This window comes from Rhinolophus sinicus, chromosome 16 (genome assembly GCF_057876585.1).
Source record: "Rhinolophus sinicus isolate RSI-liver-muscle chromosome 16, RSI-T2T, whole genome shotgun sequence".
NCBI classification, from domain to species: Eukaryota; Metazoa; Chordata; class Mammalia; order Chiroptera; family Rhinolophidae; genus Rhinolophus; species Rhinolophus sinicus.
In genome coordinates, this window is record NC_142516.1 from 61,051,554 (window position 1) to 61,071,262 (window position 19,709).

Below are 19,709 nucleotides of genomic sequence, written 5' to 3' on the forward strand. Positions count from 1 at the left end.
ATGTTTTTTTGTTTGTTTGTTTGTTTGTTTACAGAGACTGTATTCAGGAGCAAACAGTCGATTTTGCTGAGATTAGTGATAGACTAAAGAGACCAAAACATTGTTTTTCTACTTGAGTTACTTTGCTCTTACAGAATATTCCATTGAGTGAATGGTGGACACAGGTGGTTCCTTTTAAACCTAAATCAATATGTTCCAGAAGTTGTGCTATTAACATTTGAAATCTGTAAAGCAGGGTTATTAAAGTAAAGGCTGTTTCTTTAAATAGAGGAAAGAGTATCTTTTGGTCCTGGGTGCCATTGTTGTTTAACTCTGAGGAGCATCCAAGGTGGTCTACCAGCCACCCGGCTTGGATACTGGGAGTGGCTCCACCGAGCTGGAGAGTAGCATGTCAGAAAGGGCCAGGCAGGGGAAGGAAGGAAGTAGCTTACACGCTTCCTTGTCTTCTCTATTTATGCTCCTTCCCTAAATGATATCATCTCATTCCAATGGCTTGCTGCATTTTTCAGAGCTTGGTCAGGGAAACAGAAGACACTCTAGGTATTATAAGCAGTACTGTCTTTAATTCAGAGAATTAGAGGCTTACAGAATTGTTGGAAGGACTGAGGAGCCCAGGTCAGGGAAACTGCCACTGCTCATCTCAGCTGCCTGCAGCCCTGGAGGGGGTAATTCTCAAGAGCTTGCCCGGAAGTCACTATGCAGTCTCCAGGAAGCCAATGCCAGGGGCCTTCGCTCCACAGCAGGTGATTCTCTAGAGCTTGCCTGGAAATCCCCACATCTGCTGACTGACCACATGTCTTCCTGGAACTCATGCAGGAACTCTGGCTTCCAAACTTTGTGCAAGGGCCCGTGATAGGCAGACTCTACCCCACAACCATACAGGGGCAGATTTCTGAGAAATGTGTTTTCAGGCTCCTCTCCTGTGATTCAGTGGAGAATGCAACAGGAGGTGGCACTGAGGCTGAGTTATTAGTTGATGACCAAGGACATCGGCTGTATCCATTTTAAAGACATTTTTCAGTCCTCACTACATGAAAATACTGTTACCGGGCAAGAATGCATGAGATCAAGGCTGCATTAAGATCCCAAAGACGATGATTACAAATGTGAATATGGGTGCTAATTGGAATTTGGTAGTGTTTATCCTAACTAAAAATTTTTCTTTCAACAAAATGAAGGGTAATAAAAATGAAGAGAGAAGGAAACTAATGATGGCCTCACTTTCCCTTCTCTTTTTATCCCCAAAGCACACAACTTCATTCACCGGTGAAGATAATTATTTAAAAATTCATAATGGTCATTTTAGGTACTTGCTGAGTCTTTACCAAGTCTCAATGAATTTCAAATATTGGTTATGAGTTGTGTGTTCTGACATAAAGAGAGAGACTCCTAAATCAACAGTTTCCTACGTATATGACGCAGTGAAGCACTTCGAGGGTATTACCACAATGAAGAAAAATCTTTCCTCTTAAAAGTAAAAGAGGATGATCGTAGAAATAAAAAAAAATAATAATTATTGTAGAGAATTATCTCCTGGTTCTTCCCTCTAGCTCTTTCGTTTTTTAAATCCCCATTTCATCATTTACTTGTTCTCTAATCCCTCTTTCTCTCTTCACACCAATTGTGCCATTTGCTCTTCCCTGTCTTTGTTTTTCCACAGAGACTTGGCCATAGCCAGTAATTCCCTTACCCCAGGAATACTGATTGTGTTAATATAAATCATTTGTGGATAACATATGATTAGCTGACTGCTCAGGCCAGTAGGTCTTGGAATGTGTCTTCCTTCCAAAGCCCATCTTCCCTCCCACATGCATCTTCATCACTGGATTTCAAAGACAGTTAATGCACAGGAAGAAGGAAGAGCAATTTTTTTCAGCATCTCCTCCTCCCACCAAAGCTCACCATTGTACCTAATGGGAAAGAAATGAGATAATTAGGATTTTTTTTTCCTTAGAAAATTTGCAAGATGAAACCCAAGAGACAGAGCATGCCAGATGTTGTGGGGAGCATGACCGCTCAGTCCCTTCGGCCACACATGCTGAAGTCATGAAGTCGGGAAATCTGACTCAGGAGTCACCATCCAGTGTGGGAGCTGACAAAGCACCAAATGGTCTGGGACAACTGGTAACCCAGCCAATCCCTGGAGCACAGGCCTGGTTGGAGGGCACTCTTGGGTAGGGGTCAGCCAGAGGAAGACTGAAGGGTTGAGACTACTTCTGCCCATTCTGGGAAATCCTGAAAGGTCAGATCAATTCTGGGGTCAGGATAAATTGCGGACTGGGTATCACTGCAGTTGCAAGGGAAATCCCATCTATACTCTCGATTCATCCTGACACCTGGAGTCTCCCCTAGGTGAAGGCTACCTTGGCTGCATATGTCTAAGATGAATAAGACAGTATATCCAATAGGTTTAAATGAGAGAAAGTGAGAAAGCACATACTTCCATCCTTTTCTATAGCTTTCTCTTCATTGAAATTGTAGTGTGAGTCAGTCATTACTTCCTATAAAAATGAACAAAGACGTAAGAGTGAAACAAGGTTTTAAATACAGGCTCTAGTCTCAACTTGTTCCTTACTAAGCTCAATTACAGTTAGTTCCTGCTCTGTGTTATGCTGTTGTTCCTGGTCCAAATGGCATATTTACCCCAGTCTGTTATGGATTCAGAAGGCTTGAGCTCTGTGCTCATTTTCTCCAATCTTGACACAACTTGGCAAAGGAAACAGGATTGTCTTCTTTGGCCCTGCTAATCAGCCTTGGAGACCAGAGCACCCTTCTGGGCTCACATGGACAGACATTCCCCAGACATGGAGCTCTGTAATCAACATTACCCCCTCCCCACCCCCCCCCAGTGGCGGAGCCCCCCCCACCACTTGTATGAATTTACATAACAATAATCCAGGACACTTGTTTTAAATGCAGATTCCAGGCTGCCAGCCCCAAAGGTTTGGGTGGGCCACTGCAGACCACTATGGCATCTTTAGTAAGTTTCCAGGTGAGTCTGACAGAGTTGCTGAGAAATGCCGGCCTGCCTGGGACAGCTGCATCAGGAACTTCTTTTTGCACTGATGCCTCTGCATGCCTCCTTTGGTTCCCCCCACCCAGCAGGTGCAGACATTTGCTAACAGAAGTTCTTTGCTGTATGTCAGAGCATTTTACAACTAGCTTTCTGCAGAACAGAAAAAAACTAGTTCAACTTAAACATAGCCAAACAACTTTTAATGGAGCAAATGATTTCCTCACCGGGTTCTGCTCTGAAGCATGTCTGAGAAGCTCTGTTCACGCTGGACATTTTTGCAAGTTTACCCTGAGCCTACCTCAGATTCACCCTGCGAGAGACCTGGACCGCCAGGTAGACTCTAATCTCCCAGGACCGTCACACCGGTTTATTTCAGACCTGCATCCCCAGGGGTGGGTGGGAGCTGGCTGAGGCCTCAGGCCAGCTGGATAGCAGAGCCTCATGCCCAGTGCTGCCTGGTGGCCTTCTGAGCTCAGCAACATGGGTGGTCCTTGAGCTGGCAGAGCACAAGGCTGCAGAAGTTCACAGCCCCCTCTGGGGGACATGACGAATGGCCTCGCTGACAAAATGTGGTCTGCTTTCCATCTCTGAGCCACGAACAGTTTCGTTTTCAAAGCAGGAAAACAAACCACGAGAACCAGACACAACACACGCAGGCCACAAATGATACAGCCATTTTCTCATCTCGAATAAGGGACCTGCAAAGGTAAAAGAAAAACAGCTTTGTTAGAATTCTTTGATGAAAAGCTAATACAGAAAACTCAACCAGAGCTTGTAATGAAGCCTCCTGTGCCCTGGTTGAGATTCCGTCCTCTCTGGTGGGCAGACCTACCTGATACTGGTCCTTTCCAGGGGCTTTCCAGTTGTGCTCCAGGCTGGTGCTCCCCAGGACGCTGTGAAGGGGGGGTTTGGGCAGGCCATGCAGTGCTCTCAGGCCTCCCACACCAAACAGCTCCATTTCTATCTGGTTCACTAAGACAATGTCACTAGAATCTCTTTTGAAGAAAAGATTCTGCAGGTAAAATACATCTGAAATATTCTAGAGTACTGTGACTCTAACGGGTGGTTCCACTAAAGAAAGGAAGAGAAAAGAGTTACAAGAAGTGCATTGATTTCTGTGCCCCCCCCTTTCTCTGATGTTGCCCACCATTTCTCTCTTTAACCCTCTGCTCCTTCCTTTCAAGGTGTGCATGGTAACTTAAGACTGAGTTATTTAGAGCCAGAAAGAACTAGCAAAGAATTATGTCTCTATATATCGTGAATGACAAGAAAAGCATGTTCGTTAACCAATATAATAAGTGAGTCCCCTGCCTCAACCTCTCCCAGTTGGCAGACAGGTCTCCGGGATGCCTAGGTCCTATGTGCCACACTAGCTCATGAACAGAGAGTCTGTCCTCTTTATGTTCCTATAGCAACACAGGAAAATACAGCAGATAACTTGGCGTGGCTACCTGGTTAATGATGGTTCACCCTTCCATGCCCACCCCCCACAAATGAGTGCTCCCCACTGGCCATGTCTATCATATGTATCCACATATGTATAATAAGTGTGCATAGTGAGTGGCCTTGTTCCACTAGCCATAGCTAACTGAACCAATGTGGACCCGTGGATTCTTTCTTTCCACAGTGTGGTGGTTAAGAGCATGGAGTGGTGCTACTGCAAGAGGATGGAAGAGGATGGAAGAAGTAGGATGACGGCATTGTGAGTAGAGAGGACACTAGGAACGCAAATAGAGAGGCGTGCATGAATATAGAGTGCATGGTAGGCTGGAGGGAGCACCGAAAAAAGAGGGTGGAGCCCCTTTGTGTCATGTTAGAATATTTGAAATATTCTCTTAGGCAAGTGGCAGGCATTAGAAGGTACCTCAAATAAGGACGTGAAATGATAATCTCAATATTACAAAGTTAACTCTAGTGGCTCAGTGGAACATGGATAGGAAGTGAGGGTGGTTAGGAGACACTCTCAAAATGGTTCTTTTGTTCAGTCATTCAAAAATCTTTACACAGTGTTAAACTATGGTGGTCATTGTGAGAGAGAAGTAGGAAGAGATTTACAACACAGACCCAACAGGACTTGATGACTGCATTGATGTGGGTAGGAGGGAGGGGCAAGAGTCAAGGGTTACTGAGACCACAAAGGGACTGATGAGGCCATTATTCCAGAGGGGATAAGTAGGAAGAGGAGCGGATAGGGTTGGGGGAATCCATATACATCCCATCCCTAAGGAACAGGACTATCCTAACATTCAGAAGACTTCGGGGACACTTAGCATCAATCCCCACCTTCTACAAGACTAATGATAAAGTAAGGAAGTTTATGATGATGTGAGACAATCAGAACATGCTGACAGGGAGGTCATCAAAGAAACAAATGATTAAAAAGGAGTGTGACCCCAATACTAATGGGAAAGCCCTTTCAGGAGTGGTTGTGCCCCCGAATGGTTCATAGCAGAACCAAGGACATGATTGCATCCTGTGCGGGTGGGCTTCTTTGGAGAACTTAGACAAACATTGTGGCCTGTGGAAAATTGCTGGCTGAACTTCTTCAGGGGAAGGATGCTCAGGGGAATGAGGGAAGAGCAGAAGATCCTATTTTCTGCCAGTTTCCTCCCCATCTTCACTCCCATTCTTTTAGAACTTTCTTTGGAGGTGGTCTCCTAAGCTTCTGAAATCCACACTTGTTTCTCATACTCCCACCCATATGCATGCATGCACTGAAATACGGAAAATTCTGTGAGTTATTAGGATATTTTTCTGCATCACCTACTTCCCCATAGAAGTGTTAGAAAGCTGGGGAGTAGTAGAAAGAGCAGGGCTTTGGTGCCAGACCAACCCAGTGTCAAATTCTCCCTGCTGTGATCCTGGGTGAGACACTGAGCTTTTGTGAATCTGAGTTTTTAAAAACTTCATAGGGCTACTTCCATGTGGGCAGTGATGTCTATAAAATCTCTAGCGCTTAGTAGGCATTTGATCAATATTAGAACCAAGTTAATACTATGTGACTCTACGCTGTGAAAGTTTCCTTGTTTCATTGTTCATCATAATGAATAATGGTCCCAGCATGCCCTCCAACAGGTAAAATCTCTAGAAACAAAACTTTAGCAAATATCAGTTTGGAATTTATTCATGTTTTATTTAATTACTTGGGGCATTTAATGAAAGAATGAATTATTAAGTGAGAACATTGATTGTTCCCTGTGTATGGCAAGAAGATCTCCTGTGTATGCTTAAAATAGCCCCATAAAATGTAGAGCAGGCGATAGTAAATTAAAGAAAGGAAGGAAAATGGAACGAAGACTGAAAACACAGTTTGGCCTGTAAGTCTGTATAAAATGACAGCCACACCCCAATCATTCCCCATCACCCATACCCAGGACTCCTGGCTCTCTAGCATGGTGGGGAGTCCAGACACAAAAGAGAGTTAAATGCTGCTGAAAAAGGTTGATGATGTGTGACTGCTGGGTTCATGATCGGAAGAAGGCAATCTCTCTTGGTGTCTGTGACCCTCCAGACCTTCTACCCTTCTTTACCCCATTCTCGTCCCTGGAAATCTTGGTCTGTGGCTTCTCATGTAGGTTTCTCCAATGGGAAACCCTTGCAGGAAATGGAAGGGAGGGAAGAGAGCAGGTCTGAGGTATTTATTCCCCGGATCTCTCAACTGAGATCATTGTTCCTTTCCCATGGGGTCTCTCCTTATGACACTTTCCTTCCAGGTTCTAGAAGTTAAGTTCCAGGTCCCCTTCCCTCACCTCTTTGGGCCTAGAGGTGGTAACAACTCCCTTGTTTTTAGACCTACAGTATTGGACTATCCCTTGTGTGGTACATTTTGTCCACACTTGGTAAATAGTTTTTGAATTAAATCTTCCTTGGGTGTATCATCTGTTTCTTGCTGGGCCCTTGATTGGAACAGTTAGCAGTAATACAAGCCAAGTCTCCTGGTACTTAAGACTGAAATGTCTGGAAGAAAGGAGGCAAAAGGCGAAAGCAGAAAATCAGAAGAAGAGAGGGGATGAGGGCAATGAAAAGTGTCGTTGGAAGACAGAGGAGTAGAGCGGGCAAAATACAAATTGGGGTAACACCAGCAGAGTGGGTACGTGATGCCTGGGGCAAAGAGATGAAACATCAACCTAGCAGTCTGGACCATCCATCACACTTAGACTCCCCAGCCCTTGAGAACATCCCAAGGGTCAAAGTAAAGCCACACAAGCTGGTCCGTACAAGTGAGTTGTAGTGCTTAGTGCCAGGCTCAGTAACCTCTGAGTGCCTCACTATGTTGAGACACAGTCTACGAGTTGATAATTACAGTTTATATGAGCTAGCATCTCAGAGATAAAACTAAATTATATTCTATATATTCCATTCCAAAAGGGGAGGCAATATTTGTTTAGGGCCTACTCTTTCCCAGAACAGGCGTATTTTAATTCTCATAGCAGCTGAAAGTAGAATAGCATCATCCTTATTTTATAGCTGAGGAAGTATTATACATTCAGTAAAAGTAAGTGACCTGCCTGAAGTTACATGAAACAAAAAGTTACTTAAAAGCTAGTGTGTTTCAGAGGTAAGAGATGAACACAGCTTTTTGATTTCACTGAACAACCACACTATCTCAGAAAAGGCTGAATCATTATCCAGAATGACCCATGAACATTTCCAGTAGTTGAGGCATGACTACACACTTCTATAATACATTCTCTTAGCTTTTCTGGGGCAAACCTTGCTAAGACTGCATCATATATAAGGTGCATCATTTACAATGAGATTCATAGATGTAAGTAAGTAGATGTCTCTTAGTGGCCCTGATCTGTGTTATCTGTGATAAACCAGAAGAAGGACAATATTGAGCCTCAAATGGGGGGAGATAGAGAGAGAGAGGAAGAGAAACTTTACGTTTTGCCGTCCTTTGCACCCCATGCATTGTGCTCCAGATGGTCAGCCCTGTGTTGGTATCAGTCAGTGCACAATACGAAATGTTAAATGGGCCAACAGTTGGAAATGCCTACTGTGAGAAATGAGGACAAAGAAAGTGTGAGCTTTTAAGGGAAAGAGACATGAAAACAATCAGCCTAGCCTTTCTAACCAGGTGTTTGGTTCAGTGCAATCCAACAGTAAAGAGCACACACAGCACAGTCCAACCAAGGCAGAGATTGTCTGTCTTTTAGCTGTGTGACTTTGGGCGGGTTAATCAACATCTCTGAGCCTTTCCCCCCTAATTCATAAAATGGGGCTAATATTATTACCCTAACTGACAGGGGCATATTGAAGATTAAATCAAATTCAAGCATAATACATGGCTTGAAAGGTAGTGGGTCATTGTAATGGTCACCAGTGTCATCATCACCATCATCCTGTCTTTGTCATCATTATCGAGGACTTCACAGCCGGGTTGGAAGGATATGTTAATAAGAGCATATTTAGAAAAATATGTTCCTTCTGAACAGCATTTCTCAAAAGGAGAACAAGAAAGCTGGCTTTAGTTCACACCGTTGGGGGTTAGGACAGGCCACCTAATTTCCTAGAGCCTCAGTTTTGGCGTATGTCAAATGGGGCTAATAGTGTGTCAGCCAGCTTCCCAGAATACTGTGCTAATGACCTAGATGAGATGAACCCTAGTGCCTTAGAACATGGAGTTACAAGGTAGGGAGAGTGCTCCTAACTTGTAACACCACCAGCAAAGCTTTTGCCACCTCTGATTGCTGTCTCAAAGGCATGCATTCCAGTGCCAACATTTTCAAGAGTCTTTTCTGTTTCCAAAAGCCATTTCTTGATTCATTTCCCTTTATAATATCCTCCCTTGGAAGAAATAGACTTGGCATGTGTTAGCCAGAGAAGGTGTGTGAATTGGGGTTGGGGGAGCAATAATGGTACAGTGTGCTGTGCTCGCTGGTAGGCGTGTTATGTTTTCAGAAAAACTGAGTCTGCTCTGAGAATCCTCAGGTCCAAGTACTGGGGCAGGGAGGGCTCATTATGTAGCTCTGACATGGGATTGCCACGAAGGATGCAGCAATAATCCCTTATTTGGGGAACGCTTTCATTTAGGGAAGGTTTTATTTTAGTAATTTCTCTTAAAACAGAAAAGCTCATCAATATCAAATCCAGTTGATTCAACAGTGAATGGCTGTTATATGTTAAGACCCTGGGTTTGGAAGCCCCATCTCTTTAAGGCTTATTTAAACTTCAATTTCTTGCTTGGTTCTTGCTAGATTTAATCAAACAAAGCACCACCAGGCTTTTGGCCACCCTTAGAGGGGTTAACATCCAAGTTCCTCCTAGCAGTAGGTGCATATGCCCGTGGGAAAGTACCCTGTTCTCCTGTTTCATTTTCAGAACAAAGAGGAGAAGGGGCAGAGGAATCCCCAGGCAAGAAGTATGGACAGCAAAAGCCGTTGCACAGAACTCTGGGAAGGCTCTGGTGAGCAGGTGGGCCGCACATGCAAGGTTGAAGATGTGGTGGGTGAAGCAGATGAAGGGCAAAATGAACGTGATTGGACTTGAGCATACATCAGCCTGTTCTGATCTCATAGTGCAGACTAATGTCTAAGCATTTCTGATATTGTCCTGCTCGTACGAAAAAGATCTCAGCCTTCCCTGGTGATGTCTTCTGCAACAAGTTTCTGAGAAGCAGGTGTTGGAGGGAACCTTTTGCCTGAGGTGCACGAAGAGGTCAATGGCACAGCATATCCAAATGCCCGTGGAGATGCCCCACATGCCTATATTCATGGGCTTCGGATGCAAGGTTACAGTCCGTGCTGGCTTAGCAATGGGATGGCGTCCATCACAAAGACAGATGGTACCACCAAGGTATTTAGTAAGTATGATGGTGAAAAGAAAGGACTCACAGAGATGTTCTTCTGCAAGCATTAGGAAACTCAGAGCAGACAGGAGATAAGTTAGTGGGTTTTGGCCCAATATGACGATGGAAAGAAAGAATGATTATAAAAACACCTACCCACCCTTTCCGTGGCCATTACTTGGATATGGAAAAGGCAACTCACAACCAGCTAGAGACTCTGAGAAACCAATGCTGTATGGGGATAGCTTTCGGGTCAGAACAATCTCACTAATCCTTGCTTTGCAAAACATCAACAAGTACATGTAATACTAGCAAAACCTGAGCTTTCCATAAATCAGAAAACAATGGAGGCATTGTCTGAACTCGACAACGGCCCTTTGCTCCCACAAGGCAGAACATTCTAGTCTGTGTGCAGCCAAAACTCAGCCCAATCTTATCGAACTAAATTGATGTATGAGAGGAAAACCTAAAAAGGGAAGCAGCGAAATAATGATATTAATTCTAATAATGCATTGACTAGTGTTCATATAAATCACTCTCCCCACTCAGATTGATTTCATAAGAGTAAGAACTCCATGAATAAGCCCATCTACAGCTGCTCAGGGCCTCCTCTTGCAAACAGAGTTCAGGAAAAAGGGTGGGGGTATGCTGAAGGGTCAAGGAATTTTGCCTGAGAAAGGCCTGTGGGCTCAGCCCCAGAGGTACCGAGGTAATTGGCCACACACACAAATGTTGCTGCATCCGAACATTTTTGGCAACTCATGAAAGCCTCGTTCCTAGAGGCCACTTGAGTGTCCAAATAAAAGGGGATTTTTGTTAGTGAAAACTGGAAAGAATAACCCATCCTAGGATCAGGCGAAGAGGGCCTGGCCTGTTAAAATGTAACACTGGGCTGGCCAGAGTTTGAAGTGTTGCTGGCAAGGATTTGGAGCAGCCATGAGGAGAGCCAAGCATTGCTCGCAAGGGAAGCCCCTCTGCTGATGACGGGAACTTTCCACGGTCCAAAGAGCCTGCATGACCCATCTCAAGGGCAAGAGCGCCTGTGGGGCAGGAATTTTCTACCCAGAGCTGAGTGAGTAGAGGGCCTGGGGTTGTTGTTGCCTCCCCTTGTCCCCCAAACTCCCCTCCCGATTCCTTACCCCACCCACCAGGCTGTGATTCCAGGCAAGTGAGATTCTGTGGCTGACCTTGGGGGCCTGCGTTTGCACATGGCCTGGGAACAGCAATTGCTCTCCGTGTGCTTGCAGGGTGTTGACAGCTGTGGGCTGAGGGAGCTGGGGGAGAGAAGCAGAGAAAGCCATGCTGCAGAAATAAGGCCACAGAGGCCTTCTCTTATCACGAAAGGGCCCCCAGCTGAAGAAAGTTCTACTGCTGCTTGCTTCACAAAGGAAATACCTTCGCCTACTGCAGGCCAATCTCAGCCTTTTTGTGAAGTAGAGGCTCCGAGGCTCGGCGTCTGTGGTTGCCAGATAAAATACAGGTTGCCCAGTTAAATTAGAATTTCAGATAAAGGTTGGACAATATGTAAGTACAAGTATGTTCCAAATATTGTCCGGGACATAATTCTGCGGAAAGAATTATTCGTTGCTTATCTGAAATTCAAATTTAACTGGGCATCTGCTTTTTTTATTTGTTGTGTTAGGCAGAATTCTTTGACGCCCCTCAGTGACCCTTGCCTTTGTATCATCTCTCCTGGAGTGTGGGTGAAACCTGTGATTATGATGGGACATCAGTCCCGTGATTATGTTACATTTCATAGCAAAAGCGATTTTTGCAAATGTAGTTAAGGTCAACAATCAGTCGACTCTGAGTCAGTCAAAATGGAGATTATGTAGGTGGGCTTGAACTAACCACATGAGCCCTTTGAAATCTGGGCCTAGAGGTCAGAAACAGAAGCCTGAGATTTGAAGCCACAGAGAATTCTTCTGCTGGCCTTGAAGGAGAAAACTGCTGTATTGTAGAGAAGGCCACTTGGCAGGGGATGGTGGTCAGCCTTCAGGAGCTAAGGAGAGCCCCAGTTAACAGCTAGCAAGAAAACATGGACCTTGATCCTACCTGCAATGAACTGGAATCTGCTAACACCTGGAAAAGCTCGGAGGAGGACCCTGAGCCTCAGGAGAGATGGCAGCCTGGCCGACACCCTGATGTGAGCTGTGTGAGACTCTGAGCAGAGACTCCATCCATACTGTGCCAAGACTCCTGACTCCTGCAAACCATGAGCGGAAAATGGATGTTGTTTTAAGTTGCTAGGTTTGTGATGATATGATAGGCAGCAATAGTGAACTAATACATTTGCTAAATCTGTATCCTGTGGTCTCCAAGACACACTTATAGGGTTTCCTGATATAGGCAGCAAACACAGAAGAGGAAATGAAGGGTAAGGGAGGCCCAGATATACTGGACATCTTTTTGTCGGCAACCACAGCAAAAACGGCAAGGGAAGAAGGCAGATCATGCCAGCGTCTGCTCTGGTGCCTGTGTCCTGGGAGGCACAGTGACCCGGCTTCTGGACCACAGGCCCCACCATTTCGGTTCACAGGGAGATACACACACACTCCCGTATGTATCTTCCTTCCCACGGAGGAGCATGGGGGAGAAGCGCGTCACTTTTCTCAGATAAAGATGCAGTTGCTAGTTCTGCAAATAAACATGTGGTATCATCCAGAGCCCATTACTGATCCTAAAATGAAGAAACACATGCACTCCATGAAAAGATAAGCGTGTGTGTGTGTGTTGGGAGGTGGGTGTGAATATAAACAAAGAATGGGAGGCCTTGCCAGTCTAGCACTTCCCTGGGCATCCATTCAGCTTGCATTTAGATCATGTGAGTAAGTCCTAAGAGTCTAAAAGAAACTTGGGTGTACCTTTTAAAAGGGTCAGAAGAACTGGTTTTGTGTTTCAGTTCTCCAAATGTTCTTTTGCTTATGGATTCCCCTAAATTCTCTTTCCAACAGCTTCTTCTGTTGCTCTGGCCTCACGTTGCCCTTGAAAGTGGCCAGAGGAAACTCTTAGGTGTCAGCCAGTCAGCATGGAGAGATTCTCTTTCATCCCCTGAGTGTCTGGAGATGTGAGTTTAATGAGAGGCATCGACCTTTGAATTATACAAATGGACCTCTTTAGCAATCACTTCCCTCCCCAGTCCATACCCACCCTCAGCTTTTAATCTTCTCAATTATATTTCCTTTTCATTGATTACTACTTTGCTAACTTTCAGATTGAGCAAGCAGTAAAACCTCAGCCACACAGGTAATGTAATTGCTTTTTGAGCCTGACGCCTGCATCTTACCTCCTGAGGCGGCCCTCAGACCTCCCTCCCATCCTAGTGGGTCTTGGCAAGTCCATCGGCCTTCAATTGATTTTGCAAGATGGCCCCTTCCATCCAAAGATCTGTGCCATACTGGTTAGGAAGATGGAGTTTCACTTCTAAGCTTTAAGTAGCAAAGATAAGGGGGGGTGGAAAAGAACAGGGAGGGCGGGGGGGTTGGCCTGCTGCTGGAGTGTGGGAAGGGCACTCACAGAGGCTGACTGTATCCAGCTAGGCCTGGGAGTGAGCAGGTGATATGCCTGGGAGCAGGGAGCTCTGAGTTCTGTTCCCACCTCTGCTCTGACTTTCTGAGTGACCTTCGTTGAACCACTTAACTTTCTGTGCTTTCCTCTTGGTGCCATCTGTAAGGCGGAGACAATGACACTTGTCTGTGAAAATGCTTTGAGGGGTGCTGGCATAAAAGATGCAATGTAAAAGCAAGTGATGGACAATGTTCCCTATAAAGAGCCCCTTGTTTGCATCTGCAAGAGGCCCTATTTGAGGGCTAAGAAGAAAAATGGAGAAATTTCCTTGATATTGAGGCCAGGCGGAGGACGTGGCTTGGGACCAGTTAGAAATCCCTTCCGTGGCTGGGGGCTCCTGAGCTGCTGTCTGGAGGGGAGCTCAGTGAGGTGCATGCTGGGACCTGGCCGGCAGAACAAACAGATCTGAGGTCTCCGTACCAAGAAGGACCCAGTGCCATATCAGGATTAGCCAAGGGACCTGAGGAGCAGCAAGGGCGGTGGGGGCTGTCTCCCTGTGATTTAGGGGCATGGATGGCATTGACGTGGGGACCCAAAGTGGGAGTCAGAGAACTTTGGGGACATTTTCAGAACTGGAGGTCGTTCAGAGGAAATTACTCAATAAAAACCAGGTTTCTCTAACTGAATAGATCAATTTACAGCTCATAAGGTGGAAAAAGTCTGAGACTTCAAGATTCTGGCTAGGAGGGTCTCCTAAGGTTTCCTCCCTTGGCAGAGCGGCTGTGGCTTTGGCTCTCTCACACCGGGCACCCCTTCTGCAGCTTTCAGGGCCAGCATTTTTCTCTAGTCTTGTTTTTCTCTTTCTCTGCTATTTAATTTTTGCTGGTTAAGATTCTGCACCTCCTTTTTCTTCCTCTTACAAGCCTCCCACTTTCAACTTTCACCTCCCTACAGTCCTATTAGAGAAACCCTTATCATTTTTGTTTTCCTGATGATACACATTCTTTTTCTATGATTCCCGCTCGCAGCTGCCTCCCCCTCCCCACTGCTAATCTCACTGCCTCTCTTCTCTCTGTTTTTCCTTTAGGTCCCCAAAGCTTCTGCCTTTCTCCTCCAGCTGCCTGTGGTCTGTTTTTTTTTTTTTTTTTTTTCCTGCACACCTCTCAACCTCTCTATTTTCCCTTCTCTGCCTTTTATTTTCCTAGCCCTTCTCTTTGGTTGCTCTCTTGGCCTTTCTCAGTTGCTACTGCTGTAATTCATCATGAGCATCCAGTAACACCATCACCTATTGACTGGGCTTCTTTAGTTTTGCGCTGATGCAACCAAGTTCTCAGGAAGGCAAGATCATAAGAAGATGGACAGGGCCGAGATGGAGTTGTATTAGCATTCTGTAAGCCATCCATCCATCCATCCATCCATCCATCCATCTATCCATGCCTTCATTTAACCATTCATTGATTTATTCATTCAGCATTCATTGAAATGCTCTATATGCCAGACACTGTGCTAGGCACGTGAGAGAGAATGGTGACCCAGCATAGGCATGGATCTTGACTTCACTAAGGGCTAAGGAGAGGTATATGGTACCAAGAGACCATCTTGTCGGGATTTGACCTCCTTAGGAATGGAGAATTAGGCTGAGATCTGAAGGCTGAGAGGGAAGAACGTGCAGGCAGTGGGAACAGCTTTTGAGAAAGACTGCCCTTCCTCATTCCTACCAAATCTTCTCCCATTTGCTGGCCAAGGACTTTGGTTCTTCTAGCAGATGTCAAGGCTGCTAGGCCTGAGTTCAAGTGCAACAGATCCTATGCCTTGATAACAGTGACTTAAATCTATTCAGACTAAGTAGTAAATAATGGACATCAGTCCTTTCCTGGAAATAGCCTTTATAGGTAGAAGGGGCATTTAACACCTGAAGGTGGGAGCTTTGGGGAAGAGGGTCATCCCTGGCATGTGTATGTGTCCCTAGGATGACGTGCTCACTCTACATGGTGCTGGGGTGGACTCTGAAGTTTCAGGGGGAAGAGCACACACTTCCTCCCTGGCCTGTTCTTCCAGGGGCCAGTTGGCTGGCCAGATAAGCTGTTCCTTCCTCCTTCAGAGCCTCAGTGCTTCCATAAACTTGGGAGAGCAGGCAGTTCTAGAAACCCAGAACCTCTCTCTTCCTTTTCACTGGCACTGGTCACAGATTCAAAGCGGCCATTGGATTTCATGGCTTGATGGCCTTGTAATTGTTATTGGAACTCACCTTGGATGGATTTATGGTAATGAACTCACCTAATAGCAAACCTGTCACGGGCCTCTTTGCAGACAGGATCTTTCCTGAGTGAAGATATTAGAAAACCATTCTGGAAAGAAACAGCAACACTGACTGGTGACTTCAAGTTTAGGAAAAACACCACTATTTGGGTTTTTTTGTTGGCCTCTAACTTTAAACACTTTATTGGCCAGTTGCTAACCAACATGGTTTTTGGCCAGGGATCTGTTTATGTTGGCACCAAATGTATGTATCACAAGCAGTTTGTGTGTTTCTGGGCATGTGTGTATGTGTGTATGAGTCTGTATATGTTATAAACTCCAAAACTTTTGAACACAAGGTTTTGTACTCTTTTTGCAGATTCTTCTGGCCAAGAAAACAAGCAACTGGCAGTCAGGACATCTATGTGCATTAATGACTTGTTTTCAGGCCACCCCACCCCATCACAGCCACACTCTGACTGAGCCCAACCTGGCACTCTCTGGACTCCTGTCCTACTGAGTTATGAATGAGTGAGGTGGCCCCTGCCCAGTGAAAGGGGCTCTGGGGACAGTGGGTGCTTTCTGTGTCACCTTGGTCTGTAGGACGAGAAGGTGAATCATCAGAAATGCTTGAGACAAGGAATCCTCCTAACTGGGGCTAGAAAGTCTCCATGTTCTTGTGGCTTGGCATTAAGCAAACAATTGTTTTTTGTTCTCTCCTCAAATTATTTGTTGAAACAAAAGGCAACTGTCGTGGGGAGACAAGTACATTTTTTTCCAGGGTTTGCCCCTTTCTGCACCCCTTCTCACAGCATGCTTTCTGACTCTGTGCGTTTCCACAGCTCAGTATCGGGTTTCCAGTGACAGAAAGGCAGGGTTTGCCGCTGTGGAATGTGCAAGCCACCTCTGCCTCTCTCAGGCCTCCTGACCCAGTGCAACATTGGAGCTAAAGGCAAATTTCACAGGATGGCACGTTCCCTCTCCAAAACCCCAAAGGGTTTCCCAAACCCTTAAGTCATGAGTCTAGAAACATCCCCTCAGGGACTGAAAGTTTGGATAACCAGTGAATCCTAGAGCACAGACAGTTGTTTTCCCTCAAGCTACCATATGTTTAGAAACTTTTGAAGTTGGATCTTCTGCCTAACAAAGCATTGTTATTTAATTTTAAGACTTATGCTAGAAACGATGTGGCTTATCAATTTGTATCTCATTAGAATATGGCAAAACATGCTAGACAGTATAACTAAATGATAGAGAATTTAATCTTCCTCAGAGGTTTTTTGGGATTAGGCAGTGTACTTATCTACCCCAAACACTCATGTTTCTCCTTCAAGAGTTGGGGCAAATGTCACCTTCAGGGTGGGGTACTTTGGGGCAAATGTCACCTTCAGGTCCCGTACCACCTGACCCAGAGCTGCCCACACTCAACCCTGCAGGGCTGCCTCATCTGTGCTCCCGAAACTCTTCCAGCAGTGTCACGTCGCAATGTTTGCATTTTTTGTTTAGAAATAATTTCAGACTTACAGAAAAGGTGCAAAAAGAGGCTAAAGAATTTCTGTATACCAGTGTCTCTCAACCTTTTTCTCATGAGTGCCCCCTCCAAGAGCCCTTGTTAGACATTGTTTCCCTAATTGCTTTCTCCCATGCCATTTTAATACCACAGATATACTGTATATCTGCTTATAGACTACATATATAGCTGAGCTTTACATGGAAAAAAAGCAAGATGTTTTTGCCCCCCAAAACAATTTTCTTCCTTTGAGTGAAATATTGCCTCATAGAGAATGAATGCTATATAGCCTTTACTCAGATTCCCCTAATGTTAACATTTTTCTGTATTACGTACACACAAACATACACATTTATTTACACATATACACATATATCTGTACATGCACATACATGTCTATAACATATGTATGTATGTATATATATATATTTTTTTTTTCTGAACTGTTCGAGAGTAAGTTGCAGACATTATGTCCCTTTACCTCTAAAGAGTCTAGAAAACATTTCTGATAAACAAAGACTTTCTCTTTGCATTTTAACAAAAGAAAAATTTTAAAAGATTTCCGTAACTTCAACATGGCTGTTAAGTTTCTCAAGATCAGGAACTTGTGTCTTAACCATGTTTGGTGACTGAGCACCAGCGTAGTACCTGGCATATAGAAGGAGCTATTATAAAATATCTCATTAGAACAGAGCATATGCCATGCATTTCTATATAATTTATATATAACAGATATTATGGTAAAATAAAACAGTTTATTTTAATAGAAATATACAACATAAAATGTTATATGTCATAATACTAAACGACATTTTTATTTATAAATAAATGGAAATCAGGGTCAGCAGTAACAACTTCAATCACAACGTATTCTGTAATTTAGAAGCTGGAAGAAATTGGGCTGACAATTTATAGACTTTGGAAGTTGCTTCAAAACCAGTAAATAAGAAAACAGGACTTACCTGCTGTCCCTTTCACGGCACAAGAACGATGCTCCTAGTCAGTAGAGCATGCTGTTTGCCATTCCAGTCTCAGTATTTATGCTGCTCTTTGGGAGGCAGTGTAATCCAGTAATGCAAACACTTTCTTGTCTCCTTACACTCACTCACAAATATTCATTGGCAGCTTTCTCTTTGACAAGCAAAGATTGGGGGCTCCTGAACTTTACTTCGTATTTTCTATGAGCTTAACAAAATAAGTTACGAACCGGTATTTGCCTTGATTTTCTCGACTGCAAAATGCGTATCAACCTATTGTGCCCTGTGCTGCTTCCTAAGTCAGTGGTTAGTATGGTACTGGGTATGTTGGGGACAGATTTTTCATGGATTCTAGAATGAACAGATGTAGTACAAAATTCCAGGACTTCTCCTAGGAATATGGCATTATGAGTAGGAATATAGTCATACTCTGTATGAATACCTACCCTACCAAACATGCACATGATGTAGAAAACATGTAAAATGTGTATATTTCAGGTTAATTGAATTTATATAAATTGTTTTGCTAAATTGAATTTTACCGATAATGACACAATTCTATTTGACAGTCCTAAGCATAAATGGAAAAAAAAAATTCTTAGTACATGCTATTCTGACCACTATTTAAACATTGTCTTGGTCTTTTGGAGGACTGCCAAACCCCATTGTATCCTGGAGACTCTTCCACTTCATGCAGACTTTGTAGGCAGAGCCCTCACCAGGTTATCCCAAATCCAATGGAACTGTCCCCTAACTCGGGGGATAAGTTTGGGGGTGGGGGCTGAGAAGAGGCCTGGGAGTTTCAGTGGGTATAGAGAGAGAGTGTATCAAATACTATTTTATTTAAATCACAATATTCATAATTTATATTTCCACATTTTGTGCCTTTCATTTCCTCTACAACAAATGGCCAGGAGAAGCTATCCACATCTTCCTAACTCTGAGACAAGACATCCATGAACAAATCACTGTGAGGGCTGAAACAAGTTATGGCAGATGACCCCACATCACTAAATCCTGAGCTGGGAGGGATCACAGGGGGAATGACATTTTATCTTGTAAGTCTGTAGACAAAATAAAGTTCCTTGGAATGGAAGTGACTTGGTTAAGGTCACACAACAAATTACTGCAGAGCTAAGACCAAAATCGAGGTTTGGCCCCTAGTCTGGGCAGTAGGATATGTTTTCTTTTATTAAGTGCCTTAATTGGAAAATTTGAAGAATAATGATTGAGAGTATGTTTTGTTTCCACTTCTTCAAAAGAAATAGCCTGCATAAATTTATGCATCTTTATTTGAGATGATCAAAGGGTTCAATTAAGTGTTATATTAAACTCGTGAGACTAAGAAACAGAATAGGTGTCCTGATTCATTTTTAAGCCCCCATTTTGCAGATGAGGAAAGCATGGTCTAGCTGAAGGCAGTGATGACATTATGAGCTCTCCTTGAAGCTCTGGCAGTCTTTGGACAAGGATTTTCTTTCCTAACTCAGGTATCTATGGAGTTTCTATTAGATTACACTGTTCCTTAATGGTGGGGCCATGTATTTGGGCAAGTGAAGTTTGAAGTTTACCTCCTTCTCATGGCTCCTTTTGAGTATTTCCTCTCCAAGTCCCTACGTGCCCATGTTATGGCACACCCAGGGTTTCTCTTCTACAGCTAGGCTTTTTATT

General features: G+C 44.2%; 1 long non-coding RNA gene across 4 annotated transcripts; it reads right to left on the reverse strand.

Annotated features, from left to right (window-relative positions):
• Nucleotides 1-541: 541 nt before the first annotated feature.
• On the reverse strand, nt 542-18,729 carry LOC109451149 (uncharacterized). Of its 4 annotated transcripts, none has more exons than XR_016019172.1 (7): nt 18,024-18,728; nt 15,591-15,661; nt 11,862-12,012; nt 10,994-11,080; nt 3,849-4,087; nt 2,441-3,714; nt 542-1,910 (listed from the first exon to the last, which is right to left on the reverse strand). It is a non-coding gene; the product is annotated as an uncharacterized LOC109451149 (long non-coding RNA). The 4 variants fall into 4 exon arrangements; XR_002137925.3 differs by lacking the exon at nt 542-1,910 and adding an exon at nt 12,671-12,897 and having other exon boundaries at nt 3,195-3,714; nt 18,024-18,729; XR_016019173.1 differs by lacking the exon at nt 542-1,910 and having other exon boundaries at nt 3,195-3,714; nt 10,946-11,080; nt 18,024-18,720.
• Nucleotides 18,730-19,709: the final 980 nt, after the last annotated feature.